Here is a 6000-nt window from a genome sequence, read left to right as displayed (position 1 = left end):
GAATGACCTAAAACAGATTGCACTGATTTTATCACTGTTATGGATTTGGTAAGATACATGTACACATGCGGTACCGGGGTCTAAGCAATGTCAGGCAGGGCAGCCGATCGAGGCTACGGTCTACCCCAACGCCAAATCAAAGTCCTTCAAAAAGAAGGCATCGTGCTTACCCCATATAAAAAATGGGAAAAAAGCACGTTCAACGAAGAGGAAGAAGAAGAAGAAGATGGATATAAGAGCCTTACGAGCAATGCCTAACTTTCGTGCGGCATTTGCCGAAACTTTCAGTAGATGTTTCTCAAAAGTTAGATGTGAGTCAAGTGAAGATTTTAAAAAACTGAGATGTATACATGTATTACTGATAATGATATGAGCAGCTGATAAAAATGAAAACAAAAGAAACATGCTTCAGCAAGTCCTGAGAGTAGTTAAAGGTTCAGACCCAATCAGCAAAGTTCCATCCACCTGGTATCATATATTCTAATATAAAATCCAATATCTTATGATATGACGTCACATATTCCTTCGTAACGAAGATTTTTTTGTGAAACCCGATCTGACCAGATTGGAAAGTGAGCGAAACGCAATTCCAGAATAAACCTCTTACAGAATAGTCTGATATAAAAACATTTAGATAGCTTTTTGTTTGATTTTCCAAAATAATATAAAATTTGGGCTTAAAAGGGTAGAATAACACTGGAAGTTCATCAATCACTTGCTAATCCCGATACACGTTAAAAAGGAAGGAGTGGCGCTTATTAGGAACTCTTTTTTTACTCGATCAGATGAACAAATAAATATGTAAATAAATGAATAAATAAAGATTTCTAAATATTCACAAGACCTGGGTAATCGCGCGTTAAGGAAAACGTCTCAGATACCCCCGAGAAACCATCAAAGAACGAAAAAGAAATTCGGCGATTTTCCAAGACATGGATTTGTTTGGAGGCAAGATGTTGCTTAGACGCTTGAAGGACGATGGCAAACAACACTCCTTGTTTTTCATTAAAAAAAAGTTGTATTTTAAATAACATCATAAATGCAAACCCATGTTATATGGCAAATCTACCGATATCATTTCAAAAATCACCGTATTTTTAAAACCTGGTTCAGGCAGTAACTCTCTACCTACAAACATGATCAGAGAATAGCAGGACATATAACAGTGTTTCTGTTCAGTCCTTGATATATGTAAAAAAAATTAATGAAAAAGAAAGAATGTGACGTAAAAAAAAAGTACATAACTTCAGACTGAATAAACTTGTAGGACGTATTCGTATGAAGGAAATTGAGCCTTTGTTCCAGACCATTTGCTTGAGGTGGGCTTAAGCGATGCATCTAAGGGGAAAATGCTAAATGACCTAACTTTGGGAGTAAAGGCAGCGGAGCGTTAAATCTCTCTCTCTCTCTCTCTCTCTCTCTCTCTCTCTCTCTCTCTCTCTCTCTCTCTCTCTCTCTCGGGAAATGTTAGCTTATGCATGAAATAAACAGGCTTATCTGTGTAACCCTAAGTCCAGTATCTTGACAAATATATCATACGTGATCAGTTTAACCCTGTATATTGTGTCGACAGCTCTGTCTGTCTGTCTGTCTAAGAAAACATGTACACCTGCAGAGAAAATTCTTGACATTTTACTCACCTCGATCTTTCAGTTTCTTCATCTGATATTACCGGGTGAAGCCTCGCAAACCCTGAGGGATTCGTAAAAAAGGACTGATTCGAAGTAGTGATTAGAAGGCTCCCAGGCAGCTAATCAAGCCTGCGGAAGAACAGAGAAAGGGAATATGCAGTTAATAAGTGACTGTATATTGTAGCTGATAATAATAATAATAACAATAATAAATATTATTATGGTATTGATAATGATGATGATGAGGTTGTTGTTATTATTATTATTATTATTATTATTATTATTATTATTATTATTATTATTATTATTATTATTATTATTATTTCAAAATTATTTCAGATCAGTGTCCTGATATGTTTTTGACACTATATATATATATATATATATATATATATATATATATATATATATATATATATATATATATATATATATGTGTGTGTATATATATATATATATATATATATATATATATATATATATATATATATATATATATATATATTTAGTGTCAAAAACTTATCAGGACACTGATCTGAAATGGTTTTGAAAAAATAATAATAATAATAATAACAACAACAACCTCATCATCATCATTATTAATACCATAATAATATTTATTATTGTTATTATTATTATTATTATTATTAGTTTCACTTCAATTTTATATGGTTAAATGAATTTTCTTTGGATAAAGTCAGAAGTCCAGCAAAATTCAATATGCATTCGCATCACTAACTGTTTAACAAAATGCAAGTAATACCTTTGATCATAAGTAGTAGCGTGCCTCCATCTAAAAGAAAATAATCCGAATGAATTTATCTTTTTCTGTACTCAGTAATTCATTAAACAAATTGCCAATCTCGTTATTGAAATTAAGGTGTCATCAAAAGTCAAACAAATTCCAAATTCTTTCATTTCCTAGCCTGCAATTATAATCCAGCCGCGTATGGAATATGAGGAAATTATGCAAATAGGCTTCTTTTTTTTTTTTGTCTCTCCCAATGGAAAAAGTTTCCCAGATGAAACCAGAAATTAGATCTTGAATGCACTTTATTTCATCTTCTGTGCAAAGCGCGAAGATGACGCTACTGTAAAATAATACGATTTAAATTAGGGGATTAGCAAGGATCGTCAGAAATGTCCCACAAATAAATCGCACTGAATTATAAGGTCGCTTGGATATTTTTCTTTTCCTGATGTCTCTAAGAGCGCTCTAATTATAACATTGCAAGAAGGTAATAACTCTTATTCTTTCATTTCCGTATTCTTCCCCCTTTCTCTCTCTCCGTTCCGGTAAGAAGTATTGTTCTCATATCTTTTCCGGGGTTCTTTTTGCACGTAACTTCTCTTTACGGTAAATCAAAGATGTCCTCCTACTAAAACGTACATTTATTACATACACCCTGAAATATTTCAAGTCTAAAATAAGGAAGCCGCTCGCTTCTAGTTTCACAGATAATCATTCTAAGTGTTCCTGACTTTGACGTACCAACTCTCGTCCTTATTATACACACAAGGTTTCAAACCTTTCTGGCTACTTGTAAGACGACTCATTAACGCCATCCGCTTCTAGAATGGCGAAATTCTGTCGAGTTCAGTATTTCTATAATCACTTAATCTCTCTCTTCCCAAGATGAGAATGTATCGTAATATAAGGAAAACCCATCGGCCTTCACGAAGAGCCGAGCTCATTTCGGATAAAGACGACCTTCCTGGATTTTGCATACATTGATACGTACACGCGCTCAGAAACATACACACATTATATATATATATATATATATATATATATATATATATATATATATATATATATATATATATATATATATATATGTGTGTGTGTGTGTGTGTGTGTGTGTGTGTGTGTGTGTGTGTGTGTTGTTGTGCGGATATGTATGAAATTTCGTCACATACACAGGGACTTTTTTTTTATATTCACAGATTTTATGCCACGACATTCGTTTAATATCCAGTTTACTATACCCCGGGAATAAATTAAACCTAAGGGAGAATTTTATGATAAGGTGCTTCGCCACTAGTAAGATCTGTACGGCCGCATGGTTGGGAAACAACGGGAATATATATATATATATATATATATATATATATATATATATATATATATATATATATATATATATATATATATATATATATATATATATATATATATATTGGGAGAGAGAGAGAGAGAGAGAGAGAGAGAGAGAGAGAGAGAGAGAGAGAGAGAGAGAGAGAGAGAGGCACTTTGAATATATTATTCTCAAACATTCATACTTTGCCAATGGGCAAAGGCTTAATAACAAGAAATACGAAACTCGACGAAAGAACTGTAAAATTAACTTTATATTATGTAGAACATACAAATAACAATAACTTTAAAAGAATATCTTCTTAACAGCAGATCGCTAGGGTAGATGCAACATCATAGAATCCTACATTAAAAACGAAGTATTAAGGTCTATAGGAGTAGTTAATGGGTTTATAGACGCTTATAATATTTACTGCATAAGGTAAATTACGCAAATAACAAAAAATATTTTACAAAATCATGTTTATCGACTTTGTCAAAGACATGTACCTTTAAGTTTAGTGGTTTTCGATTGTGAAGAATTAGCTAGTGCAAAATGCGGATATTTTTCAAAGGAATTGATTAAAACAGAATTTTCGATTCTCGCTGCAACATGAAAAAAGTTTGAAGGAATAATTTCCTGATCAGAAATGTGACTTAAAATCGGGAAGGATTATAAAAGTTGAATCTTCTTTGCTCCACTAATGGGAATTTGTTTGCTAATCCTTTAAAAGCCCTTTAAAAGACTACTGGGAAACAAACTTTCTGTCCTGCATAATTTTTTTTCTTATCACGCGATTTCTTTCCATCCTTACGAGTTGACTTTCACTTGTCAAACTGAAATATATATTCGTGGTCCTTTTGTTCTCCCTCCGCTCTTTTATTTCTTCGTCTATCCTTCCTTCTTCCACAAAAAACTTATCAGTTGTATATTTTTTTTTCGCAAACCTATTGCATTTCATTCTGTCCAAATAATCATACTCAACCTAAAATAAATTTTAAAATCTTTCCCCCCTCCTGATACACGTTTTGTCATTTGTCTTTTTGTATCTCAGTGTCCAACGCCCCCCCCCCTCACATATTGTTACTCAAATAAATGAACTCAGAAGTGTTTATCCATGTTCCTTTCATTTTGCATTCAGTATTATCCCTCCAGTCTAAATAAGAATTGGCCCAACATTCATTCTTACAACTCTGTCTTCCACTAAAAGGTCCACTGCGTTTTTCATACGCCTTACTACATTTCTTGCTTTGACTTTTTCTGGATAGACTCATTGTACCACTTTTATGGCTTACATTTTTATCCTTATAATCTTAGTCTTCCACACATTCACTCAAAACGTTTTCCTTTTTACCGTCCCCTCTGACTTTTTCGTTAGTTTTCCAATTCCTCTTCTTTTTCCCCTATCAACACTATCACTTCATTCACAACATTTTTCTTATCTTGGGTTTTTGCATCTACACCTATTACGCTTTCCAGATCTTCTCTCATCTCGATTTCCCATTAATAAGTTGAAAGACTTTGAGGGTATGACTCGCCCTCGCTACAGGCTTACATATTCTAACGGAAAAATCCACTACATCATTAAAACTTCTAGTCGGGCTCAACGTATTACTTGCTATGCCAGACATTCTAATCATTCCGTGTATGACATCTCTCAATTCTATTGTAAGTTTTTTCTACGTCCATTTAGTTTATATACTTCTTATTATTTTAGACCTTCAGCCTCATTTATTGCCCTTTCTATATACCCACAGTGATGTCCATAAATATTCTCAAAATTATGCAAAACCCTAACCCCTTTTTCCTCTGCATCATTCGGTCGAGTTCTTTGTTGACAGACTACTGTAGCCTACTGCTACTGTTACCCTAGTAGAAAAAGCTTTAACAAATCTAGGTCCACTGAATTCTCCTTTGTTTCTAAGGCATCTTGAAGCCTTGTTTGGATAGGAATATTCTCGAAATAGGAGGTAACCTGAAAGATAACACGAACCTTTTACCAGCTTTGATGTAAGTTTACTGACTCCTACCGCGGTACCAACCACAGTAGCTAAAGGAACAAGAATCAAGAAACTGATTCCATACATTCTTCTTTATAATGTATGGAATCAGCTTCTTGATTCTTGTTCCTTTAGCTACTGTGGTTGGTACCGCGGTTACAAATCTTAATCTATCGTGTTAGACAAAGCCCTTGTTAACTTAGCTTGATTCGGAAATAAGTATTGATAGTAAAAGATATATAACAATACTCATAATTAGGTTATAAGTATTATTACACTGTTCTATAGGGA

General features: G+C 33.5%; 1 long non-coding RNA gene across 1 annotated transcript in view; it reads right to left on the bottom strand.

Annotated features, from left to right (window-relative positions):
- Positions 1 to 1639: 1639 nt before the first annotated feature.
- Positions 1640 to 6000, bottom strand: part of LOC136848501 (uncharacterized) — a 363843-nt gene continuing 359482 nt past the window's right edge. Inside the window, exon 4 of the long non-coding RNA XR_010856037.1 lies at positions 1640 to 1760. This is a non-coding gene — a long non-coding RNA (uncharacterized lncRNA). The remainder of the gene's footprint in view (positions 1761 to 6000) is intronic.

Source organism: Macrobrachium rosenbergii, chromosome 19 (assembly GCF_040412425.1).
Source record: "Macrobrachium rosenbergii isolate ZJJX-2024 chromosome 19, ASM4041242v1, whole genome shotgun sequence".
In the NCBI taxonomy this organism is placed as follows: domain Eukaryota; kingdom Metazoa; phylum Arthropoda; class Malacostraca; order Decapoda; family Palaemonidae; genus Macrobrachium; species Macrobrachium rosenbergii.
The sequence above is the reverse complement of the archived record's forward strand: the minus strand, read 5'-3'. Positions and strand labels throughout refer to the sequence as shown.